A 16,892-nucleotide genomic window follows, 5' to 3' on the forward strand; every position below is an offset into this window, starting at 1 on the left:
GTAGAATTTTGGGAGCAGACTGCCTGAGAGACCCCAGAACTGTAGGGCTACCACTGTGCAACATCAGCCTAAGAGAGCTACAGGCATGAGACTCCAACCTATGAGAACTGCTGTGTGGGCTAAGCCCAGAAAAGTCATAGGGGCAGAGCTGCCTAAGGCCTTGGGGGCCCAATTTCACATCAGTGTGTCCAGGAGATGGGACATGAGGTTAAGGAAGCTTATTCTGGAGCATTAAAATTTAATGTTGTTCGCCCTGTTGAATTTTGGACTTACTTGGGACCCTCTTTTCTTGTCTATTTCTCCTTTTTGGAATGGGAGTGTCTATTCATTGCCTGTCCCACCACTGCATTTTAAAACACATAACTTGTTTTGATTTCACAGGCTCACAGCTGGAGAGGAATTTGCCTCAGGATGAATCATGCCTTCCCTTGAGTTAGAAAAGACTCCAGACTTAGGCCTTTTGAGTTGATGTTGGAACGAGTTAACACTTGTGGGGCTATTGGGATGGAATGAATGTATTTTGTATATGAAAAGGACATTAGTTTTGAGGGGCCATCGATGAGATGCTATGGTTTAAATGTTTGTCCCCGCCAAAACTCGTGTTGAAATTTGATTGCCATTGTTACAGTATAGTTGAGTATAACTTATTCAAAATGCTTGGGATTAGAAGTGTTTTAGCTTTCAGATTTTTAAATATTTGCATTATACTTACCAGTTGAGCATCCCAAATCAAAAAATTCAAAATCTGAAATGCTCCAGTGAGTATTTCTGCAGGTTATATTTGCACTCAACTGCTTCCGATATTGGAGGATTTCAGATTTCATATTTTCAGATTTGAGATGCTCAATCTGTATTAAGATGTGGGATAATTAAGAGGTAATTAGTTAGCAAGGCATGGTGCTGCATGCCTGTGTTCCCATCTGCTTGGGAGGCTGAGAGAGAATTACTTGAGATTTGAGGATACAGTGAACTATCCTTGAATTTGAGGATACAGTGAACTATGATCGCAGCCTGGGTGAGAGAGTGAGGCCCTGTTTCTTTAAAAAAAAAAGGCCGGGCGCGGTGGCTCAAGCCTGTAATCCCAGCACTTTGGGAGGCCGAGATGGGCGGATCACGAGGTCAGAAGATCGAGACCATCCTGGCTAACACGGTGAAACTCCGTCTCTACTAAAAAATACAAAAAACTAGCCGGGCGAGGTAGTGGGCGCCTGTAGTCCCAGCTACTTGGGAGGTTGAGCCAGGAGAATGGCGTAAACCCAGGAGGCGGAGCTTGCAGTGAGCTGAGATCGCGCCACTGCACTCCAGCCTGGGCGACAGAGCGAGACTCCGTCTCAAAAAAAAAAAAAAAAAAAAAAAAAAAAAGAAGCAATTGGGCCATGAGGGTTCTGCCTTCATGAATGGATTAATGCCATCATCACAAGAGTGGATTTCTTATCACAGGGCCAAGGGCAAGTTTATACAAGGGCAAGTTTGGCCCCCTTTCACTCTCTCACTTGCCCTCTTGCCTTCTACCTTGTGATGACACAGCAAGAAAGCCCTCACAAGATGCTGGCATCTTGATCTTGAACTCCCCGGCCTCCAGAACTGTGACCCAATACATTTCTGTTCATTATGAATTACCTAGTCTCAGGTATTTTGTTACAGCAGTGCAAACGAACTAAGGCATATGCCATTCATAAAGAAATAAGGAAAAATGAAAAGTAATAATGTTGTGAAATACATTATTTGCACAGATCTAGTAAAACATGTACTTTCATCCCGTATTTTGTTGAGAGACATTAGTATAAAAGATTTTAAAATTTAATCAGGCTAGCTTTTAATGTTCATGCTCTTTGACAAAGCAATGTTGCTATGGCAACTTATCCAGATACAGACTGAAGAGGCCATAGCCATCATCGCTTACATGTCCCAGCTACTTCAGACTGGGCATTTTCCTAGCTGGCTTGTTGCCTTCAGGCCCCTGCCCCCGACCCTGCTTCATCCATTCTTCCATCCAAACAAGAAAATCTGTCTCATGGCTGGATCCACCTCAAGCACTGATATAGAGCAGTACTCATGTTCTTCTACCTCTTGGTTCAAACTAGAAAATCTACCATGACAAGGTGCTACAAAACATGTACTCCTAACCACAATAAACCATCCATGGAGATACTTCAAGCATTGATATGGAACAGTGCTCAGGTCTCTACTCCTGGAGGGACTTGTAGAATCCAATCTCATCCCTGCCTGAAGAAGTCTCCCGCCTGTCCCCTTTCTGTGTCCTCAAAGGCACAGGCAGGTGAGGGGCCTTTGCTTCTGCCTCTGGCCCTGCCATAAACCTCCCTTCAGACAAGGGGAGGGGGCACAAAGGCTGGCTTCCTCCTGCAGAAAGGGTAAACACAGGGAGAACAGATAAACCTCACAGCAGCACGTATCCTGATAAATTTGCTAAAGATCTCTCACCAGCAATTCAAGGTACCTAGGCTGGTAGGTTCTGTTCCTGGCTCTGGCAGTGGGTCTGGTGAGCAACCACTTTACTATCTAGCTCTGTGGTTAGCAGTATCTGTTTTGTAGTCACATACATCCATGAAGAGAGGATATTGATACCTCACTAGCAGGGCTGTCATGAGATTAAATCCAGATGCTGACATGAAGAACCTGGAGCTAGGACCCTCTGAACAACCTGCTCCATAAGTAGAAGCTGTGTTTCTTCCCTAGAACAGGGAACTTATGTGGCAACTTGACCTGCCGTCTCAGCCAGGGCCCCTAATCAGGATGCAAATCAGAGTCACATAGATGAGCCTTTTGTAAACCCTCAGCTGAAACTCTCTTGTTGGTGGTAATAGGACTTCTGTACAAAGGCCATTCAAGTCATTAAATCATAATAATATGGCCTTAGAACCAGATATGTCCATTTGATGCCAACAGTGTATGTGAGTGCCCATTTCCTCTTTACTCCTCCGACTAGCTTTTATTGTTATTTCCAGGGTTTTGCATTTGTTTTATTCCCAGATTTTGTGTTAGTTTTTCATCTGATCATCCCATTTTCCCCAGTTCTGCCCCATTGGAAGTATTATCTCATATGGTTTTTAACTTACAAATTCAGAGGCTCATCCCATAGGATGGTCAGATTTAGCAAATGAAAACACAAGATGCCCATTTAAGTTTGAATTTCAAAAAAACAAAATTATATTATGTGCCACATATACTAAAAAGTACTAGTTATTTTTTCTGGATTTCAAAGTTAATGAGTCTTTTGTATTTCATATCCTATACATGGGGTTGCAATACAGGGTAGGACCAAGGTGCTCTGGTCTGGTCAACAGCCCCAGGTGAGCTCTCAGCAGATGCCAGCACCAGTCATCATCCATGCAAGTGATCTCTTTTGGATGTACCAAACAAGTGAAGCCTCCAGATGATTAAGGTGACAGCACAGGGAGAGGCAGCCCCGGGTGGCAGACACCATATAGAACAGAAAAACACCCAAATGAGCCCTGTCAATACTCAGAATCTCGAGAGATAATAAATGGCTAATGTTTAGGATGTTTTATTAAGCAGAAATGGATATCTGTGGTTTGGGTGTACTCTTCCTCCTTTTCTGTTATCATTGGATAATATAGGGACTCTATTATCCATGAAGACTTGGTAGGACTTTGTTATAATTTTGGCCATAGTCTGCATGTGGGTTTATGTATAGGTATCAGTTTCTGAAAATTTCCTCAATTGCATCTCAAATGGATTTTCAAGGGTATTTTCTTGATATATGATTTCACCCTACTCTTGGAATGTGGAACCTACTTTTAATTCCCCTCCATGAAATGAGGCTTCACTGCAGTTACACAGAGTTAAAGAATTGAGAGGCTGCTGCTACGAATGGCTCCATGAGCCACATGAAAAGCCATATTCTTACTAGGTTGCTAGGTGAGTATTTAATCAGAACAAGGGGTATTTATTCACTTTGAGAAGTGTTTCTCAAAAAAGTGTCCTGAAACTATTTCATCTGCTATAGGGATAGCCTTGCAAGGAAGCTACTTTCCTTCGGCACACATAGACAGGACTCTACCAGATAGCAAACAGGATGTACACTGCAGTGTTTGACTTTCATGACTGTCCCCACACAGCACCACTTAGTGGATAAGTCTGTCCAACTCTGGGGTTCATTAAGAAGAAATGTCTTTTCGGCAGATCTAAGGTACCTTTTCCAATTTCACCTTTATAAAGAATAGAGTCAATATATTGCTTTCTTTATCGGTTTGGCATATTTTTTAGTTGGCTTAGAGCTCAGACTTGTAGAGGGGGTATATTTGGGGAACCCTTTTAAGTCCCAAGCATTTTGGAGTAAGACCATAGTAATAGTTGGGGAGCCAGCAAAAAGAGGAAAGAGGAGAAGAGCTGCAGGCCTGTTGTTAGACCTATCCCCCAAACCCCCAGGGACATAGCAGAACATATGCTGGTTAATTGCTTATTACTACCAAGAATTTTGAAGGGAGAGAGCCTGGGCTGTGCAACCCCTGGTTCTCCTTTGAAGTACTAATCACATAAGTGATTTTTGCCATAGAGAAGGAGTGAGTGCACAGAGAGCGTATAGAGAAGCTAGAACTGTTTTTGTTATGGATGTGCCTCCGTATGGGAGAAAATACCAGGAACAGAGGATAAAAATTTCCCAGGGTATCCCAATATATGATGCAATTGAATGAGTTTCTGCCAGCTAAATAAGTATAATATTCTAGCCCTGCTTCCCTGAAATAACTTTGAGATTCCTTACATGACTTTTTTTTTTTTTTTAAATCTTCCTAGGTTATTCAGTCACATGATTATGGATGGTCTCTTAGTTTTCTGCCACGGACAGCTAATTGCTTCATGGTATGTGTTTTACACATCACCCTCAGAGGGCCAGTTCATCTCAAAGAGCCTTAAGATACCTCCCTCGGTCTCTGTGTAGTGATGTTACTTCCCTACTGTCACTTTTAAAGCAAGCAAAACTCCTGACAATGGGGAGATGCTTTGTTTCCCAAACTGGGCAGAATTCCACAAATCACCCTTGTATGAGGTTAGTTCCTCTAATTCTTAATATTTCTCAGGTGGTGGCCTGAAGACTGAAGGTGTTTTGCTTTCAGGGGAAGGCAAGAGCCAGAGGGGAGGGGTGTGTGGAGGCATTTCTGATATGCAGGACCAGCCTAAGCATGCTGGTTACCATAGAAACCTACCATCATTATGGCAACCGTGACACTTTTTATCTTTTTTTCTTTTTTAATTTTTTAAAATTTCAATAGTTTTTGTGGAACAGGTGTTTTTTGGTTACATGGATGAGTTATTTATTGGTGAATTCTGAGATTTTGGTGCACCTGTCATCTCAGCAGTATATACTGTACCCAATATATTGTCTTTTATCCCTCACTACCCTCACAATATCCCCCTCCCCAAGTCCCCACAGTCCATTATATCACTCTATAGAGTGATTTTTGCATCCTCATAGCTTAGCTCCCACTTATAAGTGAGAACATATGGTATTTGGTTTTCCATTCCTGAGTTATTTCCCTTAGAATAATGGCCTCCAGTTCCATCCAAGTTGTTGCAAAAGACATTATTTCATTCCTTTTTATGGCTGAATAGTATTCTGTGGTGTATATATATGCCACATTTTCTTTATCCACTCTTTGGTTGATGAGCACTTTGGTTGGGTTCTATATCCTTGTAATTGCGAATTGTGCTGCTATAGACGTGCATGTGCATGTGTTTTTTTCATGTAATTACTTCTTTTCCTTTGGGTATGTAGTAGTGGGATTGCTAGATCGAATGGTAAATCTACTTTTAGTTCCTTAAGGAATCTCCATACTGTTTTCAATAGTGGTTGTACTAATTTACATTCCCAGCAGCAATGTAAAAGTGCTCCGTTTTCACCACATCCATGCCAACATCGATTGTTTTTTGACTTTTTAATTATGGACATTCTTGCAGGCATAAGGTGGTATCTCATTGTGGTTTTAATTTGCATTTCCCTGATGATTAGTGATATTGAGCATTTTTTCATTATTTTTGTTGGCTGTTTGTATATCTTCTTTTGAGAAATGTCTATTCATGTCCTTTGCCTACTTTTTGATGGGATTATTTCTTTTTTCTTGCTGATTTGAGTTTCTTGTATATTCTGGATACCAGTCCTTTGTTGGATGCATAGTTTGAAAGTATTTTCTCCCACTCTGTGGGTTGTCTGTTTACTCTGCTGAATATTTTTTTTTTTAGCTGTGCAGAAGCTTTTTGATTAGGTCCCATTTATTTATTTTTGTTTTTGTTGCATTTGCTTTTGGGGTCTTCGTTACAAATTCTTTGCCTAAGCCAATGTCCACAGGAGTTTCTCTGATGTTATCTTCCAGAATTTTTATGGCTTCAGGTCTTAGATTTAAGTGTTTGATGCATCTTAAGTTGACTTTTGTGTAATGTGAGAGACGGGGATCCAGTTTCATTCTTCTTCATGTGGCTAGCCAGTTTTCCCAGCACCATTTATTGAATAGGGGGTCCTTTCCTCAATTTATGTTTTAGTATGCTTTGTCAAAGATCAGTTCGCTATAAGTATTTGGCTTTATTTCTGGGTTCTCCATTCTTTTCCATTGGTTTAAGTGCCTATTTTTATACCAGTGCCATGCTGTTTTGGTAGCTATAGCCTTGTAGTATAATTTGACGTCTAGTAATGTGATGCTTCCAGATTTGTTCTTTCTGCTTAGAATTATTTTGACTATGTGGGCTGGGCAGGTTTTTTGTTTGTTTGTTTGTTTTGTTTTTTTGTTTTTTTGAGATGGAGTCTCACTTTGTTGCCCAGGCAGGAGTGCAATGGCAAAATCTCCACTCAGCACAATCTCCGCCTCCCAGTTTCAAGTAATTCTCCTGCCTCAGCCTCCCAAGTAGCCGGGATTACAGGTGCCCACCACCAGACCCAGTTAATTTTTGTATTTTAGTAGAGATGGGGTTTCACCATGTTGGCCAGGCTGGTCTCGAACTCCTGACCTCAGGTGATCCACCCACCTTGGCCTCCCAACGTGGTGGGATTACAGGCATGAGCCACTGTACCCAGCCTATATGGGCTGTTTTACAGTTGCATATGAATTTTAGGATTTTTTCTAGTTCTGTGAAAAATGATGATATTTTGATGGAAAATGGGAATTGCATTGAATCTGTAGATTGCTTTGGGCAGTATGGTCATTTCACAATATTGATTCTTCCCATCCATGAGGATGGGATGTGTTTCCATTTGTTTGTGTCATCGATGATTTCTTTCAGCAGTGTTTTGTAGTTTTCCTCATAAAGATCTTTCACCTCCTTGGTTAAGTATATTCCTAGGTTTATTTTTTTATTTTTATTTTTTTGCAGCTGTTGTAAAAAGGATTGAGTTCTTGATTCTCAGCTTGGTCATTGGTGTATAGCAGTGCTACTGATTTGTTTACATTGACTTTGTAACCTGAGACTTTACTGAATTCGTGTATCAGATCTAGGAGTCTTTTGGGTAAGTCTTTTGGATTTTTTAGGTATATGATCATATCGTTGATGAATAGCAACAGTTTGATTTCCTCCCCTCTCTTGTCTGATTGCTCTGGCTAGGATTTCCAGTACTATGTTGAATAGAAGTGGTGAAAGTGGGCATCCTTGAGTGATGACCGTTTTTCTTTTTTCTTTTTTTTTTTTTTTTTGTGAGATGGAGTCTCACTGTCGTCTGGGCTGGAGTGCAGTGGTACGATCGTGGCTTACTACAATCTCTGCCTCCCAGGTTCAAGCAATTCTCGTGCCTCACTGAGTGGCTGGGATTACAGGTGCCCACCACAACGCCTGACTAATTTTTCTATTTTTAGTAGAGATGGGGTTTAACTTTTTGATTTATCCTCATTGTTGCATGATTGAATAATTCCTTTATAAAATTGCTAAGTAGTATATGGATATACCACAATTTGTTTTATCCGTTTACTTTTTCATGGACAGTAGGTAGTTTTCAGTTTGGGGTTCTTCTAAATAAAGCTGCCATAACCATTTGTGTAAATGTCTTTATATGTACACATGCTTTCTTTCTCTAGGGTAAACACTAGGAGTTCAATGTCTGGATCATATGGTAGATGTGAGATTAAAATTGTAAGAAACTGCCAAACTGTTTTCCAAAGTGGTAGTACCATTCCTTATTCATTCCCATCAGCAGTATATGAGAATTCCATTCTCCACAACCTTGCCAAAGCTTGGTATGGTCAGTCTTTTTCACTTTAGCCATTCTCACGGGTGCATAGTAATATCTCATTAGAGTTTTAATTTACCTTTTTTTTTTCAAGACAGAGTCTTGCTCTGTCACCCAGGCTGGAGTGCAGTGGCACAATCTCAGCTCACTGCAACCTCCACCTCCTGGGTTCAAGCAATTCTCCTACCTCAGCCACCTGAATAGTTGGGATTACAGGCGCCCACCACTGCACCTGGCTAATTTTTGTATTTTTAGTAGAGGCAGGGTTTCACCATGTTGGCCAGGCTAGTCTCAAACTCCTGACCTCATGATCTGCCTGCCTCAGCCTCCCAAAGTGCTGGGATTACAGGCTAATATGAGCCACTGCGCCTGGCCTACATTTTCTTAACAACTATTATTGTTAAACATCTTTTCGTGTGATTACTTGCCATTTGTATATATTCTTTGGTAAAGTTTCTGTTTCTATTATTTTCCCATTTATTTATTGGAGTGTCTGTTTACTTCTTACTTTTAAATGATTTTATATATTCTGGATATAAATTCTTTGTCAGTTATACGATTTTTCAAATACTTTTTCCCAGTCATTGGTTTATTTTTCCATTCTCTCAACAGTGTCTTTTGGAAGAGCAGAAATTTTTAACTTTGAGGAAGTGCCATTTATAATTTATTTAGGGTTAAGGTGTTTTTATTGATATCCTATCTAAAAAAGGTTTACCTATTCACAGTCACAAGGATTTACTCCTGTCTTTTCTTGTAGGAGTTTATACATTTGGATTTTATAGTTAGGTCTCAGATTCAGTTTGAATTGATTTTGTATGTTGTGATATATGGATTACAGTTTATTTTTGTGTATATGGATATCTACTTATTACAGAACCATTTGTTGAAAAGACTATTTTTCACTGAATAGTCTTTACATCATTGTCAAAAAATCAGTTGTCCGTATGTTCATGGGTTTACTTCTGGATTCCTTATCCTGTCCTTTTGATCTACTTTTCCCCTTCAATGGTAATAGCACACTGTCTTGATTACTGTAGGTTTATAATGAGTTTTGAAATTAGGTAGTGTTTGTCCTATACCTTTGTTCTTTTTTACAGTTGTTTTTCACAGTTTAGGTGTTTTGTATTTGTATATGATTTTAACATCCACTTGCTAATTTCTTTGAAAAATATATAGAATATTTATTCGGATTGCACTGAATCTGCATATTAGTTTGTGGGGAATAAACGTCTTAACAATACTGAGTCTTCTGACTCATGAACACAGTATGTCCTCTACTTCTTTGGGTCTTCCTTCTCTCAGCAATGTTTTGTAGTATTCAATGTACAAATGTTCCATATCTATGAGCAGATAATTCAAAAATATTTCATACTTGTTGATGCTGCTGTCAATGGCATTATTTCTTAAATAGAATTCTTAGTTATTACATTTTCATGGAACCACCAGCAACCAGATTTTTAATAATGACCATTGAAGAATCCCGGTAAAAAGCACAGGCTACTCTAGGATGGAAAAGATATTTGATGCTTAATGTGCATGTACATGTATTTCTATATTAGCTTTTAGAAATCATTGGCAATACACTGAAACTAGGGATAAAAATGTACCCCCAACAGTTCTACAGGTAATCTCCAGAAAAATCAATCACTAAAATAATATAGGTTAGGCCGGGCGCGGTGGCTCACGCCTGTAATCCCAGCTCTCAGGGAGGCAGAGGCGGGAGGATAGCTTGAGCCCAGGAGTTCGAGACCTGCCTGGGTAATATAGCGAGACCCCGTTCTCCACAAAAAGGAAAAAAAAAAAAAGACAAAAAAAAAACCAAAACAAACAAACAAAAATAATATAGGTTAGTAGCTTTCAACTTTATGTTTCTGCTATATTTGAATATGTTAAAATGTAAGGTTGTATTTTTTTGTCCCCAGTAAACCCACCTTAAAAAATTCCTGGGATCTTGGATGGTGAGAGAGCATTGGGGAGAGGGCATGCATCCATATGAGTATTTGTGAATGTATCAATTTGTATGTTGCTGAAGCTGCCAGGAATGTGTATGATGAGGTGTTGAGACTAATTACCATGTATTACGTCAGCGCTATTCATTTCCTAGCACATGTTAGTAACAAGATATAGGGGGTTGTTTGTTTTTTCCCAGTGTTCCTTGGCTAGCCTGGTTACCATGGTGACTCTGTGACTCTCATGGGATTTAGCGTAGAGCGAGTATCCATTTATGATTTTTGCCTGAGTCACTTGTTTTGATGATAGTTGTGTTGTTTTACAATTCTGATATTCCTTTCAAAACTATGAGTTGGCGTTTAGAAAAGTCTAAACTTATCCCTGCTTTCTGTCACATTTCCAAGTATTCTCTTTGGTATTCATGACGTGAATTTTAATGTCAGAGGCATCGCACTGACAGAATGAAGGAGGCAAAGTTGGAGTGGGGAACTTACATTTGTTGAAGACCTACTAGATGCAACACGATATGGGTTGTTATCTTCAGACTTTTTCTCTTCAAATGCTCAAAGTCATGCTCTGAGGTTGTGGGTGAGTCACTTCCCTTCCACCAGCCTCATTTATTCAACAGGATAGTAATTCCCAATCTTGCTGACCACACAAGAATACTCTGGAGATTAACAATGAACTCATATGGGAAAGCAATCTGTGATCTTAGGTGGGAGGGAAGGACTAGTCACTTTTGAGTAATTACCTTAACAGAGACAATCCAGATGTCCTAGAGTTCTCTATGGTGGGCATTAAATTAATGGCACAGTAATGTGAGGTGTTTTCATCAGAATTTTGCCAAGTATGGTTCATGGACTACTTCATCAAAATCATCATGGATTGCCTGTTAAAATAGTAGATATTTGGGTCTACCATAAGTCAGCTGAATGAAAAACAGGAAGGTGTGGTAGGAGGTATCTATATTTTGAGAAATTTTTCCAATTGATTGTAGTACTCACCCATGTTTGAAAAGCACTGCTGTGGATTTGCAACAAGGTCTATGAAAAATTTGAATCCTTTCATGTCTAATTTCATCATTGGTTGCTCCTACTACTTTGCTTTTAATATCTGTGTCATTTCTGTTTTGTAAAATAGGTACCAGTTCCTTCAATTCAGTAATTTTCATTCAGTGATTTATGTGTGAAGCATTGATCTAAGCACTGGGGAAACAGCACAGAGAAGAAGACAAACATGGTCCCCGGACACATCATTCTAGTTTGAGAAAACTGGTAATAAGCAGGTAAACAAATCAATCAGCAGGGTAGTTTCATATGGGGATTTGTGTTTTAAACACATGTAGAGTAGAAAGTGACCAAGATAAAGATAATTATAGATGGGGTTGTAAGTGAAGCTCCTTTTCAGGAAGTGACATTTGAGCTGAGTCCTGGATGACAAAAAGAAGCTAGGCACAGACTGACTTTCTGCCAGTGTGTACACAGTGTGCATGGGCACCGTGTGTTCCAAGAGCAGGGAAAAGCTCAAGTGCCTAGAGCCTGGCAGACAATGCACAGACTGGTGAGATGAAGTTGAAAGGGCAGATAGAAGCCATATTGTTTAAGCCACTGTAAGGAGTTTGGATTGTATTGTGAGTGTGGAGGGTTAGAGAATGGGAACAATATCATCTGACTCATGTTTTTAGAAAGTGACTCTGGTCACTGTGCAAAGAATGGACTGGAGAGGGAGAAGATAGTGTGTGGAGATAACCATTAGAAAATATTGCAGAAGTCTAGGGAGGAGCAAGCTGATGGTATCAGTGCTGCAGCCATGTGCAGAGGGAGAAATGGACCTTGGCAGGATGTATTTGGAGGTAGGGAAGGTAAGACCTGTAGTAGCTGTGCGTGTGCATGTGCGTGGTGTGTGTGTGTGTGTGTGTGTGTGTGTGTTTCTAGCTAGTCTAGCTCCACCACCTCAAGTACAGCTCACAGTTGCAGTATTATCTTCAGTTCAGACCAGGACTGGCTTCTGATCTCAGATTTAGATATCCCACAAAAAGTGCTTCTGTTAATATTCCAGAAAAAATGATGGATACAGAAGGATAGCTGGACGTAAGTGAAAAGTTCCAGAAAACCATGTCTGATCCCATTAATCAAGCTCCCAACTTGCATCCCTCCCTGCCCGCTGCTGAGTCCCCTGGTCTACACTCAGAGTTGCAATCCTGACTCTGGCCACCAAGAGGCATTACAGCTATCTCCACGTTCCTTGCTCTTTCTTAATGAAAAGGCGTAAATTTTGCAGAGTAAGTAATGTTATGAAACTTTTCTTTACTGTGATACCAGTAGTTTGGAATACCCATTTGTATACTAAAGCAGGCCAATTTGCTGTTGATTCCAAATCTACAGCGCATTCAGTAATTTATCTTTTCCTTCATTAGTGTAGGTTGAGATGTCCACACTGTAGGGGGGGTCCCTCCTGGAGAGCAGGGTGTTCACCACCCATCACTCCAACCCTGTACAGGCTTCTCAGACCTTCTTCCACCCTTTCCCACTGACCCCCTCTCCAGGACATTATGGACACAGCTGCCCAGACCCCACTCCAGTGCCTCATCCTCTCAGTCACTTCCTGCTGCCCTGGGCTCCCCCAATCCTGCCTCCCAGCAACAGCCCAGGTACATCAGACCTACGTGGTGTTTCATCCTATGGATGTCCCACAGTATGTTTTTACACTGTTTTACACCTGTCAGGGTTGTTTTTTTTCCAGACAGATTTAGAATCATTCTGCAGTTCTTTTCATAGACTGGGTTTTAGGGGAGGCTACCGTATTTTTCTACTCCTTGCTTTGTAGAGAAGTTTGATAATAGTGGTACAGTGATGCCCCCTCATGACAGAAGCCTGAACTGCAGCAGCTTGAACATCGCTGAGCAGGAAGGTGGGAGGGAGGTGCTGTGGCCCATGCACACCCTGCAGTTTTCCGGAAGTGTGGGTAGAAAAAGGGGCATTCCCACTGTACAGGGGTACTGACGGCCACCAGACAGAAAGTGTAGCCTCTTCATGTGCTATGTGAAAGCACAAAATGATCACTTCTATGTTTATGCTTTCAAACCTCTGGATAAGTAGCTATAGACCTATATAAGCAAAAATGCATCTTGGCCACTAAATGATCTTTGTGACCCACATTTGCCCTCATTGTGGTCATCTTTGCATACACATGTGTTTCCATAATAATGTTTTAAGTTTCTTTCCAAAAATAATTGTAGTCTCTTTTTTTATCAACCAGGTGGTTCATCATGTGGGTGCCCCAAAATTCATTTAATTAGTGTCCTAGTCATAAAAATGTAGTTGCTTTAACATTTTTTCCTGTTACAAACAATAGTATACTTAATATCCTCCTCATATATATGCAAATATATTTGTAAGTATTTCTGTCAAAAAAAAAAAGTTCCTGGAAGTGGTCTTTCAAAACCCTGGAAACTGTAAAATTTTATGTTAACATAATGAAATCCAAATACTATTTCTAACTTATATTCCTTACATAACAGTATGTAAGGACCTTGTGTCTTCACACATTAGAAATAATGTGAATCACTGCTAATCGTATGGGCAACAAATCACCTCTCATCGTTATCTTCATTAAAACTTGTTTTGCTGAATTCTAGAATTCCATCCTATGGATATGATATCAGTTTTCTCAAACCTGTGTTATTCAGATTCCCTGTTATCTACACTGTGTGGAAGACATCTTTTCAGAGTCTATGCATGGCTGAAGGGCACAGTTCCTGTAGCTGTTTACACTGGGGAGCCAGATGGGTCTTCTTAGAGCCCTACCAACTGTCTTGGAGGAATTCTAGTATTGTAATAACAGAACCTGGTTGCTGTACATGTGTGTGTATTTGTCACTGCTTGTGTGTGTGCACAGCATTTCCCTCTGCTACCTTCTGCCCCTTCATAATTTGGTGTATCTGGTTGGTCTTTCTTCCTAAATTCAGGCCCAGAAATAAAGGAAAAGAATTTTCAGAATGACAGTCCTTATAACCAGATGCTTATCAGCATCCTTCACAATGTCCTGAAGATAAATTTCTACAAGGTAAGTTATTGGCGCAAAAAGTGTGCACGTATGTAGCCCTTTGATAAGTATTGCCATACTGACACCCAGAGAGGTAATGCCATTTTGATTCCTCAGGTGGAGTCACAGGAGAAAATCTAAAGAGGAGTAAAAAATAATAATGCTGATGTCATGTTAGAGTGGAGGCCCTGGACACTGTTGTGGACCCAGTCTCAAGTTTCTGCTACAGTTAGAAGATGTGGAAGTGATCAGGTGCAAATCGAATTTTTCACACAAGCGAAGCCCGAGTCAGCATGGGGGGCGGTGGCGGAGGGGCAGGGAGAGACTGTCATTGATAGAGAGTTACTTAGGACACAGTCAGCAGGGCTGGGATACAGCTACAGTTTTATATACATTCATGGGTATAGAAAACATGGACATCAAGGCCTTTGTAGGAAAAAGTTTGGTCATTACTGAGGTACAACAGAAGCCCAGGCTTTCTTGCAATGTAATTACAGACAATAAAATTCACACTTTTAAGGATACAACTCGATGATTTTCAGTAAACAAAAGTTGTGCAATCATCACCGTAGTTGAGTTTTGGAGGTTTCCATCACTCTAAAATGTCCCATCACACTTGAAGGCAGTTAATCTCTGCTCTCACCCCCAGCTCCAGGAATCACAGATACGCTTTTTGTTTCTGTGGATTTACCTGTTCTGGATATCTCATAGAAGTGGAATCATGTAATATTTTGTCTTTCGTGTCTGACTTCTTTCACTTTACATAATATTTTTAAGGTTTATCTATTTTGTAGCATGTACCAGCACTTTATTCCTTTTTATTGATATACCACATTTTGTTTATCCAGTCAATTGGTGAACACTTGAGTTGTTTCCAGTTCTTGGCCATTATGAATTATGATGCTACATATATTTTTTGTGCAAGTTTTTATGTAGACATAGGTTTCCGTTTCTCTTGAGTATGTACCTGGGAGTAAAGTTGCTGGGTTATATGGCAATTTTCTGCTTGACAATATGAGGAACTCTCAGAATATTTTATTGACCCTGATAGTGTTGAGGAGTACAGCCTTAATCTGTTGTCTTTTTCTCATGATTAGACCGGCATTATGGAATTTGAGAAAGAATACTACAGAGTTGAAGTGCCCTTCTTATCACGTAATATTTGGGTTTACATGATGATGTGACCTCACTGGTGATGTTAACTTTCATCATGTAGTTAAAGCAGTGTTTGCCAAGTTTTCCAGTGTATGGTAACTTTTTCAATTCATGTACTCTGTTCCTGAGAAGTGAGTCACTAAGTGTGACCTATATTCAGGGGTTGAAATAGAATTAAGCTCCACCTCTTGGAGGGTTAATAGCTACAAATACTATTTGGAATCATTCCATAAAGACAGTTTGTCTTCTCACACGCTTTTCTTTATTAATTCACCAAACATTTACTTATATCAGTATGGATTTATGCATACTTATTTTAAAGTGGAAATATTTTACTTAATAGATATATCCCCAAAAAATTCCAGCATCATTATTTCAGTGGTACACTAAAAGAATTTTGACTTAACTATCAGGAAACTGCAAAAGAGCTCCCTATCACCGCAATTATATTTCATCACTATATTTTCTAATTGTGATATATTAGTGCTTTTAGACAATATTTTTAATCATGGCAAAGTTTGGAACAGCATTATAATTTCACATTATTTCATTGCCTACTTGGTACCCCTTGAGAAAGAAATAAAAAACAGATAAGGCAAGATTATTGAAGTAGCCATAAAAATTACTGCTAACATAAAGTAAACCTATTTATGAACTCCCTATCAATGAATCAAAAGTATAAGCTATGTCAGGTAAAATGTGTGCTTCATTTGAAAGCATGTCATCTACAGCTCAGCCTTCTGGTTATCTGACTCTGAACGCTGTTATACAACTCTAGCTTTTAGGTAACTGATAGCATTGCATACTATCTTTGTCTATAGACACAAGGAAATGAATTCTGTCTTGAGGGAGGGAAACCTTTTCCTCCTTGGGAAATACCCATTTATCTCCATTTGAACATTTATTTCAACACTCTTGATCTATAAATGTGACAAAGAGGTGGCTGTAGACTTGGGAGAGTTCAAGTTCAGTGGAAGGATGGGGGAGGTAAGCCCCATTAGATAAGAAATGAAGACTGAGGTGTAGGGAAGTACAGAGGGAAGTGAGCTGAGTATTGAGAATTCTTCATAGAATATTGATTGCAAATGGGAGAATATATGTAAAGAGAACATCAACTAAAGATGTAGAAATGGCTCCATGGCACTGAATTATGTTTTACAATCATCAGTGATGAGTCTCTATGATTAATCTGTTAGTGGAAAGAGCCATCTGAATTTACCACACCCTCCTTTCCACACTTCACTTTCTTGTTTCTCTTCTGGGGAAGCCTAAAACTTAACCAAAGGGATAGTGTAGAGTTTGGTCTTAATGCCTAGTAACTGTTAACTGAGGAATGACTGAATGGGTGGATGCACAATGTGTCAAACATGTGCTGATAATTCACAAATTTTTATCTCCCAGCACAGAGCTTTTATGCAGATGACTGAACCCATGGAGTTAGGTGGCTGAGAGGATGCAGCTTCCCAGGTCCCTACAACTGATGGCAGCAAGATGGGAGCACCCAGCTACAGTGTTCAGAAGTAGATTTAGGCTGACTACCACACCTTACATGCTG

At 39.9% G+C, this 16,892-nt stretch overlaps 1 long non-coding RNA gene across 2 annotated transcripts in view; it reads left to right on the forward strand.

Annotated features, from left to right (window-relative positions):
• The window catches only part of LOC126946078 (uncharacterized), a 55,381-nt gene extending 38,490 nt beyond the window's left edge, over positions 1 to 16,891 (forward strand). The window contains exons 4-8 of one of the 2 annotated variants that reach the window (XR_007722580.1): positions 11,279 to 11,423; positions 12,197 to 12,419; positions 13,827 to 14,203; positions 14,300 to 14,434; positions 16,739 to 16,891. This is a non-coding gene — a long non-coding RNA (uncharacterized LOC126946078). Of the gene's footprint in view, positions 1 to 11,278; positions 11,424 to 12,196; positions 12,420 to 13,826; positions 14,204 to 14,299 lie in introns of both variants that reach the window. The other variant, XR_007722579.1, reaches the window with a different exon arrangement.
• The last annotated feature ends 1 nt before the right edge of the window (position 16,892 follows it).

The sequence above is a fragment of the Macaca thibetana genome, chromosome X (genome assembly GCF_024542745.1).
Source record: "Macaca thibetana thibetana isolate TM-01 chromosome X, ASM2454274v1, whole genome shotgun sequence".
NCBI classification, from domain to species: domain Eukaryota; kingdom Metazoa; phylum Chordata; class Mammalia; order Primates; family Cercopithecidae; genus Macaca; species Macaca thibetana.